This window comes from Lygodium microphyllum, chromosome 30 (assembly GCF_053477565.2).
Source record: "Lygodium microphyllum isolate KBCC chromosome 30, Lygodium_microphyllum_v1.1.10, whole genome shotgun sequence".
Lineage (NCBI taxonomy): Eukaryota > Viridiplantae > Streptophyta > Polypodiopsida > Schizaeales > Lygodiaceae > Lygodium > Lygodium microphyllum.
Genome location: NC_141164.1, coordinates 1341927 through 1359124, shown reverse-complemented (window position 1 = coordinate 1359124; position 17198 = coordinate 1341927). Strand labels below are relative to the sequence as shown.

The 17198-nt window shown below is 43.1% G+C and overlaps 1 protein-coding gene across 3 annotated transcripts in view; it reads left to right on the top strand.

The window, feature by feature from the left end:
• LOC148009479 (uncharacterized) overlaps positions 1–17198 on the top strand; it is a 223115-nt gene that overhangs the window by 72473 nt on the left and 133444 nt on the right. The window lies entirely within an intron of this gene.

Here is a 17198-nt window from a genome sequence, read left to right as displayed (position 1 = left end):
CATGTTTGTCATGCCTTGTCATCTCCTACTTGTGAGCCTTAGTTTGAGTCAGACGAGGACATTAGGAGCTCTGACATGTTTGTCATGTGTTATGATGGGGGAGGCTAGTCACTGTCGACTAGCTGTCTTAGGATGTGCATTTCTTTTTGGCCTCTTTTAGTGGGCAGCCACTGGCTGCCCGGCCACTTTTTTGGTCACTGATGTGGGGCGACCATTTTAGGGCATTTTTAGGGTTTGTCCTTTTGCCTATTTATAGGCAGCCCCCTCCCCACTTGATCACTTGTCTTCTTGCAGATTTCGACACTCCTTCTCCCCCATGGTGGTGTTGCCATCATCATCAGCCTGATCTGGTGCCCTCACTGACGCTGTGGGTTGCGTGCAGGGACTGATCAGTCTCCTTCCGCCTTCCCGTTTATATTCAGCATTCATTTCAGTCAGTGCAGATTTCTCTTCCTTATTTTCTGCTTTCTCTCTCTCTCTCTCTCCCTCCATGTTCGTATTCCCTCTTCCGCAGCGCACTCTCACAATTACTACCTGCATTTTTTCTCATGACCAACACTATACGAAGCATTTGCATGACCAACATTAATACCATGACTCCGAACACAGTGGGCTGTATATATGCATTTCCAAACTTGCCACTTTGTTTTCTAGCTTCATGCCAACATTGCTCTATATGGGATATGTATATTACTAGCCATACCCAAATACATTGGGCCTTGTACACTACGCATTGGTTGCTACATATGATAAGGAGTTGTATCATACCTCACCACATGCGGTGACCCATGATAGTATGGAAACTTGTGCCACCACCAAAGTGCCGTGGCTGCCCCATCATTGCATGCATACATTGCTGTTCAAAAAGCATTGGATTGGCCCTTCCAAGTTGGCCTTGCATATGCATTAATTGCCCCATTGGCATCATTTGCTTATGTTGACTACGCACCTTTGGAACATCATGTTGCTCTATTGGCTCTACCTTCGGTCATAGAAACATGAAACGAGGAACGGGAACGGGGAATGATGATGAGGACGGGGACATGGATGGTGACGGGGACGCCAAACCTAGGGAACGGGGATGTGGGAACGAGAATGGTATTTAAAGAATTAAAATTCATGAAAAAAAATTAATATTTCACTCATAATCCATGTGGACTTTGGAGTGTTAAAACCAAGGTATATAATCTACAAGGACAAATCATTTTGGGTTTTAACTTTAAGATATCATGCATCATTCTAAAACTACTCATTAGAGATTACAAATATGAAGTCTAATCTTTGAAAGAACATGTTTATTGCCCCAAAAAAGACTACAAATATAAAGTTTAATATTTAGACTGAAGCAAAATGCGGCATGCCAAAATAGTCCAAAGGGCAATTGCAAGATTGAAGTACAAATATAATATCGGCATGGCACAACTGTCAACAACCCAAGTGTCAGACTGTCATCAATGATCATAATATCATATACAATGTACATGTGTCATGTATCGTGAGACTCATGATAAGTAAACTAAATCAAAGATCATCATCATGATCTGAGGCTGCTCTAGCTACTCCTAAAGTGCCAACCTCATCATCATGTGTACCATGAATTGTTGCATCTCCCTCAACATCAACATGTGTCTCGTCTTCTTGTTGCATCTCCCACTCTATGAATGGATCGGGCTTTGTTGTCATACTGTTACATAACATCCTTAAATTAGCACTAACGAATACTAGATCGTTTGCCCTTTCCACACCAAGACGGTTTCTCTTCTTTGAAGCAATGTGAGCGTATGTACTTCACAATTGCTCCAAACAAGAGGAGCTAATTGACTGACTCAAAATATGGATGGTTAGTTGCTGCAATTGAGGACCATCCAAACCATAGTCCTCCCATCACAAAGCTGCCCCAATTTTACAGCGATCCTCCTGTGCATCCCCACAACCAAAAGAACCCCGAAAGGTCCTATAACATGAAAGCTTATCTCTGATCTTTCGTCTAGTGCCATGATCAGGCACAAGACAAGACAATATAAGTCTCCATGCATCTATAACCTCTGTTATTCTCTTGACCCTTGCCTTGGAACTCAGGATCCACAACAAATGTAACTGCATGCATGGGTGAGCTATAGGAGTTCCACCTTGTCACAACTAAATGGTGTATCTCCTCATAAGCCTCATCATTTGGTGCCAACTCTTGCAACTTTTCATTCAACCTATCCATAGCCTCATATACCTTGCCAATGCAAGGTTGCATAGCATGCATAATCCTCAATAAATGTACAATAGGTGATACCATAGTATCTATCCGCTTTACATCATCCCAAAAAGTGGAGTTATTTGCTTTCTCCAAGTATAAGATACCTGTAGGAGTGTCTGCCAATGTTGATGAGGTAAACTCATCACTAAGAAATAACTGCCTCAAGGTACCACTGCATTCTCTTCTTCGATCGCAAAGAGAAGTGATGGCAAAGAAACTAGTGATTCAAAATAAAGCTAACCATTTGAGCTCCTTGCTCTATGACAGGTGTAATCCATGATAGGTTACCAATATCCTTTAGTAGGTTGTTCAAGCAATGAGCCATACAATATGAAACTGTGATATGCGGATAATATCCCTGGATAATAGCACCTGTTGTCCTATTTGCGGGCTCTCCATCTTCAACAAATCCCACAACATGCTCTGGGCCAATAAGCTCAATACCTGTAACCCACTCTATTGGAAGTATATCTGTTGACTTTCCTGTCCCCGATGCATCATGTGAAGATATGAAATACATTTCCCCACAAGAATAAGCAACCATACCATGAATGGATCACTTGCGTGTATCACTCCAACCATCAGCAATCAAGGAAACTCCATTTTTAGTCCACATGCTCTTTCTAGTCACTGCTGCTTGCCCAACAAGGCACTTTTCCTTGTCGAGCAAAGTGGTGTGTAAGGTTTTTGATGATGGAGGTACATACGAAGGACCATACTCACCAATCTTCTTGCACATCGATTTAAAATACTCTGACCTGGCTGCAGAAAATTGAATGTGGTCATGATAAAAAAAGTGTACCGCTGATTTATTCTGCTCTTCCTTCTTCTTGGGATCCCAACTAGCATCAAGTGTCCTTTATCTATGTGCAACATGTGGCGCTGTTGATGCCATGGCCGATGCAATGCCTGTAGTAGGTGTGGAGGTAGCACTTCCTGATATTGACCCTGCTCTAGATACATTTGATGGGGATGGTGTCACAAAAGTTGCAAGGCCAACTGCAACAGGTCGTGGTGTAGATGCAAGATAAGCTTGTTGACTTGCTACACGGCCACGAAGCTCCCTTTGCTTTTCCAAGGTCACATTCGAACAAAACTGTATCTCTAAATTTGGCTCATGTAGGAGATGAGCTCAGACATGATTATGCATAAAGCGGAACGAGTGGCAATTGGTATTCCATACTCTAATATTTAAGTAACTTTGAAAAATTAAAACCAATAAAAATTTGAAATACAAATGCTCGGCTGAATGGATTACCTTGTTTGCTCCACTAGTTCGCTTGTATGGGCAAAGTTTGCAAGTCTATGGTCAAGATCCTCCACCACTCAATGGACGGTCATCATTTACTTCTTCCCACCATGACCGATCATCGGACCTTCTTCCTCGACCGCTAGCCCAACGAGCGGAGCGGAAAGATGAAGCCATTTTAGGCTGAAAATTGAAATAAAAATGGCTGGAGAGAAGTGAGAACTTGAGTCTTGAGAGAAGAGAGAAGGCTCAAGAGTCAAGACTCACTCAAGAGTCAAGAGAGAAGGGAAAAGGAGAGAAGGGAGAAGAAGAGAAGAGGAGAAGAATGGAGAACTTGGAACTTGGAGAAGAAGGAAGACTTAAGAGAAGAGGAGAAGAAGGAAGAGAAGGGAGAAGGTCCAAGGAAGAAGGAAGAAGAGAAGGGAGGAGTGAAGAGAAGGAAGAAGGAAGAAGAGAAGGGAGAAGAAAGAGAGGTTGGAGGTGGGAGGAGACGGAGGGACTGGCGGTTGGGACTGGCGCGGGGCAACAGGGAATGGGAGGCGCTGTGCGGACTGGTCATGGGGGCAGGAACGAGTAGACGATCTCGGGTAGGAGCGGCATGCAAGAGGCGGCGAAACGCGTAGTTACAGACAATCGGGCGGGAGTAGCGGCCGGCCGAAGGTAAGTGGGTGTCACGTGGCGTTCCTTGTCCCGTTTCAGACAAGGAACGTTCCACCAATTTGCAACGCGTGCCAGCGGGGACGGCGATTCCGCATGCTAGGGGGCCGTTCCAGCTGTTTCCTGTCACTATGCCTTCGGTGTATCTTGCTGTTTTGAACCTCTTGAAGATGGTTTTCTCTTCTTGTGTTTACTACCCTTCTTTAAGGGATTCAAAATGTTCATGAATAGAGGATAATTTGCGAATTACACAAACATTTTAGTTGCTGTCAGCAGCTTATCTTTCAAACGGTAATCAAATTCCTTTTGCTATTGCTAGTAGCTAGTCATTAGCTTCTAAAGATCTATAAGGATCCACATTTTGCTCGAAACCAACGTTATTAGTTTGCTGTCCATGCTGCATGCCTTGTTTAAGATCAAACATTGCATTTTCCCCAACACTGAGTAAGTTTTCAGATTGAGAGGCATCATCCTTGCTTAATCCCATCTCACTATTTGAAGACATTCTTGCTGCAATGCTCAGCTGAATACAATTTCAGTACTAGAGTAGAGCTTTTGAACTTCAATTAGCTACCTCGGGTTGACCAATTCAAGGGAATTGATGGTATCTTGGAAATGGATCTATGAAACCAGCCTTTCTCCTTGGATAGGGTGGTAATAACCTGATTAATTACTAATTACAGCAATGTAAAATTTACGTACACTGAAATTGCACACTTTACTACTTTAATCTTGGACATTGGACACTCTATTGGCCCCAAATTGGTACGCCTTGCAGTATTTCTTTATCTTATATTGCAAATGAAAGGAGTACAACTGAGATGCTTCAATCTCCTCCACTAATCCATGTGCCTCTTGTTATCAAAATTGACCAGCAAGCCTCCAAACCAATTTGCCCCTTGGTTTGCTTGGGGATTGGCCTTCACCCTACTCCTTGAAAGACAAATTCAGCTCCAAATTCGATATCGGTTGGTTGGCCTCTTGAATCTTCTTGAAATTCCTTAATTTCATTTGCTAGAATATAAGCCCTAGCTCCTCAATTCTGAGCACGCATCCTGAGGCAGTTGTTAAACCCTAATTTCTGTTGTAAATTAGGGTTTACGAGAGAGATTGACCGAAATCTTTTTCTTTGATGGCTTAGATTGCGGGAAAATGCTGAGATAACTTGCGAGATGGTTGGGGGATGAGAGAGAGTGCTGTAGAGAGAGTTTCACCGTAAAAAACACTGAAAAGGTGCTGTTGCTATTCTCAAATAGCCATGGAAGCTGTCACCTAGAGTTTAGAACCACCAATAAAAGACTGTTGCTCCCTCCTGTCTATTGTCACTCGCAGGAAAAGGACCTTGGGTTGCGGTCATTTTCCCCTAAAGGGCTCCAAATTGTTGTCATATGTTGTAGGACTAATCCTTGGTGGCTGCAAATCACATCAACAACCTCTCCTTGCTCTCTAATAGCTTCCTTCTCTCTCACAATGTTTGGAATAGACTTCCGCCAATCCCTAAAAACTTTTTTTCCTCTTGCACGGGCAAGTTTTGCTAAGTGGCAGCCTTCTAATCCCATTTTTCAGCATTATCTAGCTTATTAAGCCGATTTTCAGAATATTAATTTTAAAAATTAATTTAGTAATTAATCTAGTGCTAAAAAAGAAAATCCCACCAATCAATAGGTAAATTGACTAGGCCAATTTGTCTTTCAAGTATCCTTGACCAGTTATTGATCCTTAGATTGGCATTAATTAACACAATCTCTAATGCCACCACTAACATTAGTGGCCAATAAATTGGTCGAGGCCGAAATGTGACACCGGGTATCACCTAGCAGTTGTTAGACAACTTATTAGAACTTTTGCCTCTGGCACCTAGTGCATCCTCGGGGTCCTTTGCTTGTTATCATGAAACAATTGCCATGTGCATCACATGTACGAAATAACCTTGCACATTTGATTAATAATTTAATCAAATGTTTTCAGCAAGATTAAAGCATCTTAAAATTTCACATCCTTGTGATAGACCTTTCGCTATCGTCCTCGATTGCACTGCATTTTGCCAAAGGAAAAGCATATTGCAATGGAATTTCCGTAAGGCATCATAGTCACAACATTGGCCACAATGTTGTCTAACCATGTCACATGCCCTAAACCTTGCTGAAAATTTTCGGAAAGCATAAACTTGTGGCTGTAAATAAATGCTTTATTTTTTATTAGGAGGGTTATATGGCAAGGAGCTGTCCTAACAAATAACAAGCTTCTAAGGATGATAGTAAGGAAAAGAAGAGCAAAACCTTGGCTTGTTTAGTGTTTGATGTAAATGGCAGATCAACCCAATGATGATAGCATTGAGCTTTGCAGAGTATGGGGCAAAATTAGAGATCAGCATGCAGATCAAACTTTTTCTCTAGTGACATGACTGTCCATCTAGGCATAAGACAGAATGAGATGGTGCCCATGGGTGAGATTGGTATGACATCAAGGGGTACGTAGAGCGGGTCACTCCTATTATTGGAAGGCTTTGTCTGCACATCGAGAGTTATGTGGACAGTGGAGAGTTCGTTATTGCACCTTTGGAAGGATGTGATTTCTTGCTTGGGATATCTTGGTACTATTGTGTACATGCAGTTGTTGTTACTCATGATAAAATTGTGACTCTTTGCTATAGAGGCAAAATTCATACTTTGGATGCAAAATTGAAAGGGGAATCTGTCCCCCTTGTATCTGCTTTTGCTATTTCCAAAGTTATGAAAAATCATCTTTCAGCTTACTTGGTTTTCACGAAAGCTAAAAGTGATAATGAAAATGTGGGGAATGTGAGTCACTTGGATAAAGATTGCATGCCATTTCTGAAAACCTATGTTGATTGCTTTTCTTAGTCACTTTTGGTGCAACTACTGCTTGAAAGGCGTGAAGATCATGGCATAGACTTGATCCCTAGCAATAGCTCTCCTAACAAGCCACCTTACAGAGTTAGTGCAGCTCAGCAGGAGGAGATATGAGTCAAGTGAATGAGCTGTAAGAGAAAGGGCTGATTCATCCGAGGCTCCAGCTCATCTCCATTTTGTTCACCAATGCTTCTAGTACAGAAAAAGATCAATGAATCTTGGATAGGTTGTTGGGGGTAGCCATTAACAAGCCACCTCACAGAGTTAGTGCAACTCAATAGGAAGAAACTTTGAGTCAGGTGAATGAACTGTCAGAGAAAGAGTTGATTCAGGCTAGCTCATTTGCATTTTGTTCACCAGTGCTTCTAGTGTAGAAAAAGATCAATGATATCTTGGATAGATTGCAAGGAGCAGCCATTTTCAGCTATGTAGATTTGAAAAGTGGATACCATGAGATTCGGGTTAGGCTTGAAGATGTATCTAATATAGCTGTCTAAACATCTTTTGGTTTATATGAGTTTCTTGTCATGCCATTTGGGCTTATTAATGCTCTTGCCACCTTCAATAGAATGATGGATCACATTTTTCGGCAGCATAGGGCATTTCTAGGTACTTTCTTTGATGACATGATTGTCTTTTTGAAGAATGAGACCGAGCATTGGAAGCACTTGGCAATAGTATTAATGAGTTGGGTAAGCATGAACTGTTGGTAAATGATGAGAAAAGTGGATTGTTCTTGCATGAGATCCACTTTTTGGGGCATATTTTATCAGCTGATGGCATTCTATGGATCTTGCAAAAGTTCATGCAATTCGTTAATAGCCACATCTTAGGAATGTTGATGAGATTTGTAGCTTTATAGAAGTTTGTTCGTAGTACAGAAAGTATGTACAAAACTTTGCTGAAATTGCTTCTCCATTGCATGCTTTGTAGAAGAAGAATGTGCCTTTTAGATGGATAGCATTGGAAATTTTAGCATTTGATATGGTGAAAGAAAAAATGACTTAAGATCCTGTGCTTGTGTTGGTTGATCATAGGAAGTCATTTGTTGTGCAGTGTGATGCATGTGGAAACATCATTGGGGCTATTTTTAATGTAGGATGGTTGAGCAGTTGCTTATGAAAGTCGTGTTCTCCATGGTATAGAGAGGAATTTGCAGGTCCATGAGAAAGAGCTCTTAGCTGTAATTCATGCACTATCATGTAAACCTCAGTTATCGGTTGTTAGCATGGTTTACCACATTGAGTTGGATGCCACGAGAGATCAATATACTGTTGATTCAGACTTTTGGGAGTGTATATGATTAGCTTTGCAATGGCCAGAGGCACAAGCACTTTATTCTTGGAAAATGTCCCCCATTTGAGGTCAAAAACCAACATTTGCAACCCAGGGATCTTAAAAACGAATTTTATTAGGCCGAGGTTTCCCATTGGTCCAAAGCATACAAGCTCTATTTCTATTAGGGGAAGCGAAATGGGGCTCCACCAACACCTCGCAAAGGGATCTCAAAACCAAAGGAAGATGTCTCCAAAGATGTGTAGGAAAATTAACTATCTCCACCCAGATTGGGCATGCTTGCCTCAAAACCTCTTGAAACTTAGCCATAGGCCTCCACGAGACCATATGGACTAGTTGACCATCCAAAAACAAAGGAATATGTTGCATAATGTGAGCAGGCACACATCTGGAGTATGAAAAAAGACCTCAAAAAACCCCTTGGGGCCATCGTAAATCTCTTCCACGAGAGGAGCCTGCACTTGTCCAGGAACATGTATGTATTGCAGCCAAGCACGAATTCGAGCAATCAAAGCAGGCCTGTCCGTAAAATAAAGGATGGTTGAAATCTCATGAAAGGCAGCAATTTGCTGTAAAACTAGGTCAGTTTCCATGACAGCAACCACATGATCCCCTTTTGGTAAAGAGCTCGCTTTACTCTCATTAGCATGAACATAATCAAACATAAGAGTGTTGGCAGTGGCAAGCATGAACTGGAAAGACTCATCAGCCTGTGAGCAAGAAACATCCTTGTTGAGGCAAATTGGGAGCACACAAAACCGTTTCGTCAACCGTCATCTTACGGTGTTTTCCCATCTCATTCCCTTCCATCAACTGACCAGAATTCTCAGCCAAAGAGTCACCATCTGATTCAACCGATTCTTTCTCATCCCCATGCCCAATATGCTGGTCAAGAAAAGCCACATTAGTACCACTTGACTCCTGCATATTAGCCATAATAAAAGGCCAACCTTTGTGAGTGCTGTGCAGAATAGAAGATGTGACAAGCACTGTCTGAGGTAATAACTGCAGATCTGCACTGGATTGGAGCTCAAATCTGAAGATCAAACTGTGAGTAATACCTTGTTTTTACACATGCCCGAGGTCAGGAACAGGTTGCCTTCACTTGCATGTTGCACGAACAGGCGGTAGGAGGCTGAGATGCAAGCTGGTGGCACACTGGTCCCACTCCCACAGGAGCTTAGTGTGTGCAGGGCAAGTAGGAAATAGTTGGCAGAATTGAGCAAGGTTTCTCTCTCTCTTTCTCTCTCTCTCTCTCTGTGTCTCTCTCTTGATCCCTTTGAATTTGGCTAGTCCCTGTGCAGAGTAGGTGTGGGATAGAAGTTATGCAGGCTAGCAGGTCAAGTGCAGGTGATGTGCTGGAGGATAGACGAGGTACCAAGGTGAGGTCATAGGATAGTCGGCACACAAGTTAGGTTGTTGCCATCTCTTCACGATTGTGGTTGCATCTCTCTCTCTCTCTCTCTCTCTCTCTCTCCCCCCCCCCCCCCCCCCCCCCCCCCCCCCCCCAAAAAAAAAAAAAAAAAACCTCAAAAACTTTTTTCCCACTTGCAGGGCAAGTTTTGCCAAGTGACAGCTTTCCAAGACAATTTGTAGCATTATGCAACTTTAGTAAATGAATTTTCAAAATATTACTTTTGAAAATTTATTTAATAATTATTTGTGGCTAAAAAAAAGATTGACCAACAATTAAATGTTTGAGGCCAACGTATCACCCAAGTGATTGTGAACACGCATTAGTCTGAAACTGGCATTAATTAATTGCCAATTCTTTAGTGTCAAGACTAACAATTATGGCCAATTAATTGTTCTTGGCCAAATTTGGATACTAGGTATGACCTAGTACTTGTCCAATATAACTTGTTACAACTTTTACCTTTGGCACTCCTTGATCCTAGGTCCCACATTGTGAAATAAGTGACCTACACTTCACATGTGCAAGTCACATTTGCACATTTTGATTCACTTTTAATCAAATTCTAATCAAAGCATCAAAATTTCATGTCCTTGTGATAGACCTCCCTATTGAAATCCTTGCAATTGTCCTTGATCGCATCGTAAGGTGCGAAAGTTGAATGCACTGGAATTTTCCAAAAACCATCATAGTTGAAACAAGATTGGCCAGTGCCGGTTAACGATGCTAATGCCAAACACTTACTAAAGATTTCCAGCCAGCAAAATCCATGACATAGGACTTATGTTGCGAGAAACCCATAGAATGCATTTCTCAAGAGCATCTCTCAACTGTTTTGGCCAGACAACCGTAGCAAAGGTGAAACTGAGCACAAACCATGGCTGAATTTTCAGCGGCATTCATTAAAACACATTGCTGTCCACAAAACCAGCTTAATACCACTAATTACTGATGATATTCCACCACTAAAAACCAGCATGATGGTGAAAATGTTGTTGCTAATGTGTGCGCAGGCCAACCTGATCTGATTGCACACATACAGATTGCTTGGCCACTGCAAAGGTTGGAAATTGGCTACAGATTGTGAAACACACCTGACACTCATGGAAAAAGAAATGCACAGAAACTAAATTGGCAGAAACAGTCAGAGCTCCAATGTCTCCATGAGACTCTGACGGAGCTCACAACCAGATGACAGACTGACAAAATACTGGCTAACAGATGCTGCCTTGAGCTGAACTTTTCAATGGTTTGAACGAATGTTGGCTTGAATTTGAATTCTGGCTGTTGTGAACGGATGTTTGTCATAATCTGTAATGCTGACCTGGGAGACTGCATGATACCGATGTGAACTGCTGTGGACCTGTGTGAAACTTGGAAGCTCGTGATTGGAAGGCTGATGATTCATGTGTTCCTGGATGCTGCTGTCATGACAGTAATAGAATCTTGGGAACACAGCTGTGGCAGTGATGCTCTGAATATTCTGAATGCAAACAGATGACCTCAGATAACCTCTGGTAATGCAGAGATTACTGTCTTTATACTCCACTGATTGGATACACTCCTCTGTGATAATATAGTTGTGATGCTTTGCTTTCTACGCATGCAATTGCAACACGCTGGTGTAATATTTCTACATTTACAGCCATGAGTGGTGACATACTACTGTTATAGTTAGTTTCTCATGCGGTGGGATTGGAGCTATTTTTGTCATTCACATGATTTCTGAGGTGTAAAATCATTGACAGTAATATGCTCTGAAACTGATATGCATTATTGCACTGGCTTTGGATGCATCAAGGACTTAAACCTATCACTTGGTACTGCAAAACTTTGCAAATAATGATCTTAAATAAAGATCAGCGTGCTAGGGAACGACCAAGAGAATACAGCCACTCCAACTATGGCCAGTGCAAAGACACACCAAATAAGGATCCAAAGATTGAGGTCACCATGGAAGGCTTACTTCAATATATAATAATAGTCTTCTTTTCTGGATAGACCTTAGTGGCCAAAACAATTTATGAAAGTCCAAGAACTATCAAACAACAAATGGTAAGCTAGGTTGTCCTAATTTTAACACAAAACTCAAAAACTCAAACCCTAAACGCAAAACTCAAAACTCACACACAAAAACTTAAACACAAACAGAAGAAGGGAGAGAGAGCACACAACTGTGAAGTGAATGAATGCTGTAAATGAATGTAAGAGTGTACAGTGTGCTCAAGGGTAGAGGGAGTGTGACATCCACCGAAGACGGATCCCAAGTCTGTGACCACCAGTCGGAGTGTAGGAGTGCTGAATAGTGAATGGTAGCAAGCTGGACACCAATTCGCAGCAGTCTGGAGGCTGGAAACTGGTAAACGCAGCAGTGTACCACCGATCAGAGGTTGGAAACTATGCATAGTCTATTGTAAACAGCAGGCTGAAAGAGTGTCTGAGAGTGTCAGGGTTTGCAATGCTGAAAATGCAGGCTGGCTGACCCTGGAGATGATGGACAGCAGGCTGAACAACAGTTTGGTATAGTCTGGAGTAGTCGCCAGCAGCAGCTGATAGCTGTCGCGTACAGCAATGGACAGTCTGAAGATAATGTAGCTGCAGTCGATGATGGTTGGACAGTAGATGGAGGCGGGCTGCAGGCTGGAAACTGGGCGCTAACAGTAGCAGAGGGTGTGTGGGCTGGTGTAACCTGCAAACAAGGATGGTGGCTAAATGGGGGCAGCCTGTCTATTTATAGATGTGGAAGGGTGCCCCAAAAATTAGGGTTTCCGCTAAACTCTCTCGAACCGCTCCTCGTTTTAGGGTTTCCATTGAACTCTCTCGAATCGCTCCCAGTTTTAGGGTTTTACTCTAAAAGAGCATTTTTAGTGTGTTTTGGGACTGTTTAAGAGACTAATCAGCAAGTAATGCATATTTTAGCTCAACATCCCCTCGCAGGCCCAAAACTGAGCTGAAAGGTTAGACCAGCCATTATGATATTTATGTATCCCAAGGCATCTCACCCCAAAGCAACCAAGGCATCGGACAAAGGGTGCACGTCGGCTACCCAGTGGCTTACCAAGACTACATAGTCGATAGCTATCTTACCAAGGGAATCCAAGTAGTCACCCCAGAGAGAACAGGGCATCGGACAAAGGTTGCATGTCGGCTGCCCAGTGACCTACCAAGCCCTACAAAGGCGGATGAAACTATATGGATTTTTTTTTTTTGGTTTTTTTTTTTTTTGAATAAGTGAAGTGAATTTGATGGGATGCGGCCGATTGAGTAAAAGTGACCCAGAAGACGGGAGTAGGGAGGGTACACCCAACACATCATAAAATAGTACAAGCTAGCCCATCCACTCAGGGTGTCGATGACGAGGAAAAATAGGTGATGAGGTATCCATGTGATGAAGAAGGATGGTAGTGTGGTAACAATAGCTGCTGGTGGAAACTACTTAGGATCCGCGTAAGTGGTGCTTTGCACAATGAGATGCAAAGTATGCTACATGTTGAAGAATGCTCATGCAACAGGTGCCACTTGGACAGTGTCCCTCGTAGGAAAATTGTTCACTTGCCCAAGCGCCCTAGTACAAGGATGATGTAATCATGCAATGCAAAGGGTAAGGTATAATAGGCGGAAGAAGCCGATCTCGAAGACAAAGTGCTGATGCCTGTAGAATACCAAGAAGGGTAGGAATCCCCTCTCAACCTAAATGTAGGTACCAAAGAAGGAAGAGAAGCTTGATGTCGTCGGTCTTCATATGGTGCGGAGAACCATAAGGAATGAAAGAAGATGAAGTGGATGAAGCACCCTGCTAGAAGAGCAAGGTAGAAGTCATCGCCATGATAGCATCGAGAGAGATGCTGCACGATCCACCTCCGGAGGGGAAACCGCCATGCTGGAAGAAGAGCAAGCACTCCTAGGATGATGAAACCATGAAAGGAACAGTGCACATCCCCATGTCTCTAGCCCAGGGAGGACCAATGCAATCTACAAGTTAGCCCTACACTAAAAGACAAATCCCTGCAAAAGAGAGGAGAATTTGCAAACATAGAGGTTATTGGTGAGATGCTCCAAAGCAAAATAGAACAGAAGGAAAATCTAACTCAAAATAAATGCAATGAATGTGTATGTGTGTGAGGAAATGCAGCGGAAGACAAAAAAATGGAAAAACTAAGGATAATGAATTCTATGGGCCCGACTCTAAGACTGCAAAAAATGAATGCTAGACTAACCTAGGATATCCGAAAGGACCTAGAGGCATGCGAGTCGAAGAAGGTGGCTACCATCGCGTATGTCCAGTAGCAGGGCTCTGCCAAGGGAACGCCTGACGAGATGGAGAGGAAGGTGAGATGGATGCATGCAGTGCAATGGGATCGGAACGTGCAGACCAATCATCCAATCCCTTAGGGGTAGTGAAAGAGAGGGGCCGTTGAGGCTGTACTCGAGCCACATGTCCAACAGCAATAACAATACTCCTCGTCCACATGGCATGCTCTCTGGCAATGTGTGCAAAACCGGTTTTTCTTAGGGAGTTGCTGCCAGATAGGTCTAGATTCTTTGGTTCCATCTGAGGAAGCAGAGTCACCCTTTAATTGGCTTGCCTTCGCATCTAGCGAGTTTTTGCCACTAGTGGTTGTCCCTCCCAAAGAAGAGACAACCAACCTCCTTTGCTCTGAATAAGGCTGTGATGAGGATTGTTTGTGGACTTGATTATATAGCCTCACACAATGCAAGAACTGGCACTCAAACTCGTAGAAGGTTGGCAATCTAGGTTGGGAGATGATGTGTTGAATGAAATTGAAGTACTTGTTGGGCAGCTTATTCAAGAAGAATGTAACTTGATCGTCATCTGACTTTGGAGAGCTAGTAGTGGCGAACTCGGCAAGTAACTGTCTATATTCAGCTAGGTTGACTTTCAGATCATCCCCTTTCTTAATAGAGAACTCTTGAAGCTCAAAGTCGAGATTGATGCACCGAGTACGATCACAAGCTGCATAGTAGTCGAGAACGTGACTCCAACGCTTTGACGCGAGCGGGAAGTGTTGCAACTAAGAGTGAAACTCAGGAAGCAATTCTTGCATCAATTCAACATTGGTTGTGGCATTGCGGGCTCTCCATTGACGGATGTAATCAGGGTGAGCTAGGCGAGGGTCCGGCATAGGCTCTTGAAATGACGAGGTTCCAAAGACCCTGAGACTCAAGCACTTGTTGCATGAAATTAGACTAAGTGGTAAAATTTGACCCGCTAAAACGTGTCTTATCTGTGAAGGCATTCTTGGCCGTTGCAACAGGAGTGGTAGTGCTCGGAGATGGATAGTGTGAAAAAGTGTAGTGTGGGTAGGATGGGGGAGTGGAGTACACTTGGGAATGGGCCCCAGAGTGCCCACTAGGCATGTGTGTAGTGTGCAAGGTGGCTCCATAGGTAGGGATGTGTTGACTAGGCATGGGCATGGTAGCCACATGAGGAACCCAAGGAGGTGGTACGGCAACATAGTGAGCAAAAGATGGGAATCTTTTGGTAGGTGTAACCCAAGGAGAGTGTGAAGACAGAAGCTAGCTCAAATGAAACAGAAGCTGTAGATGTACCTGAATTTCGTCTGCTTCATGAGTCCCCTCTATTGAAGTTCACATATGCAAAGCCATCCGGATCCCATACCTCAATAGAAGAAACAGGTGAGGGTTTAGATTCATGCAACACAAAAGAATTGTACAAACTTGACATTGGACCTGGCTGAGATGAGGAAGATGGATCGCCAGATATTCCGAATGCCGTATGTCCTCCATGATCGGCGGAGAGGTGGCTAGCCTCACCAACCGGTTCGGATGTGGTAGCAAAACTGGTAGGAGGGGTGTAAACATCACCATACTTGTTGCCATAGTACTCCTCAAAGTCCTCCTCTGTCATGTTAGTGAAATCTGGTGAAGGTGGAGTATCGTCCTCCTCACTGAGTCCATAATGCCGTCTCAGGGCCTCCAATGATGGAGAAGCCTGATAAGACATCATAGAAACTGGAGAAGAAGGTGTTTGGGACATTGTGATTCGGTTATGAGTCGTATTGTGTGTCTCACACAAAGACTAGCTCTCCACGATATCTGCAGGATACTCTCAGATACCATGTGAAGGAAATTGCTAGGGTTTGCATGGAGGACACACATAGTGTACGACCACGACAGAAACACAAAGAGAGACACAGACATAGAGGGCAAAACTCAAACCCTAAACGCAAAACTCAAAAACTCAAACCCTAAACACAAAACTCAAAACTCAAACACAAAAACTCAAACACAAACAGAAGAAGGGAGAGAGAGAACACAACTCTGAAGTGAATGAATGTTGTAAATGAATGTAAGAGTGTACAGTGTGCTCAAGGGTAGAGCAATGTCGGAGTGTGACGTCCACCAAAGACGGATCCTAATTCTGTGACCACTAGTCGGAGTGTAGAAGTGCTGAATAGTGAATGGCAGCAGGCTGGTCACCAAAACGTAGCAGTTTGGAGGCTGGAAACTAGTAAATGCAGTAGTGTACCACCGATTGGAGGCTGGAAACTGTGCACAGTCTGCTGCAAACAGTAGGTTGAAACAATGTCTGAGAGTGTCAGGGCGTGCAAGGCTGAAAACGCAGGCTGACTGACCTTGGAGATGATGGACAGCAGTCTGGGACGGTCTGGAGCAGCCACCAGCAGCTGAGAGTTGTCGCCTACAGCAATGGACAGGCTGAAGTTAATGAGGCTGTAGTCGATGATGGCTGGACAGCAGATGGAGAGGGCTTGCAGGCTGGAAATTGGGCACAAACAGCAGCAGAGGGTGTGTGGGCTGGTGTAACCTGCAAACGAGGATGATGGCTGAATGGGGGCAGCTTGTCTATTTATAGATGTGGAAGGGCGCCCCAAAAATGAGTGTTTCCACTAAACTCTCTCGAACCGCTCCTCGTTTTAGGGTTTCCACTGAACTCTCTCGAACTGCTCCTCGTTTTAGGGCTTTACTCTAAAAGAGCATTTTTAGTGTGTTTTGGGGCTGTTTAAGAGGCTAATCAGCAAGTAATGCATATTTTAGCTCAACATAGGGTACTAGGCATTTTATGATGGTACTTCTTTGTGTATGTAATCTTTCCATTCTCAAGTTGTTCTGCTTGATTGCTTTGGACATCAATAGCAATTCTCATGTGTGGGTCACTTGTCCAGGTCTTTAAACAACCAGTTTTATTAACTTTGAGCCAGTTAGTAGTGAGTTCTAGGCTTGGATATATCGGTAGCAAGCTAGAATTGAAGTGGTTACAAAAGTCAATTTAAAGTTTTCTAATCTTATGTTAATCTTATGTATGTGTTCAAGGAGAAACTTGCTTTAATGTGTAGAAATGCTTTAAATAGAATTTTTGAAGATTGGCTGGTCAAATTTGAATAATGGGATGCTCTGTAAATTTAAAATTTAATATGCAAAACATAGGGAGGAGGGAGGGAGGGAAAACCAAGCTCTATT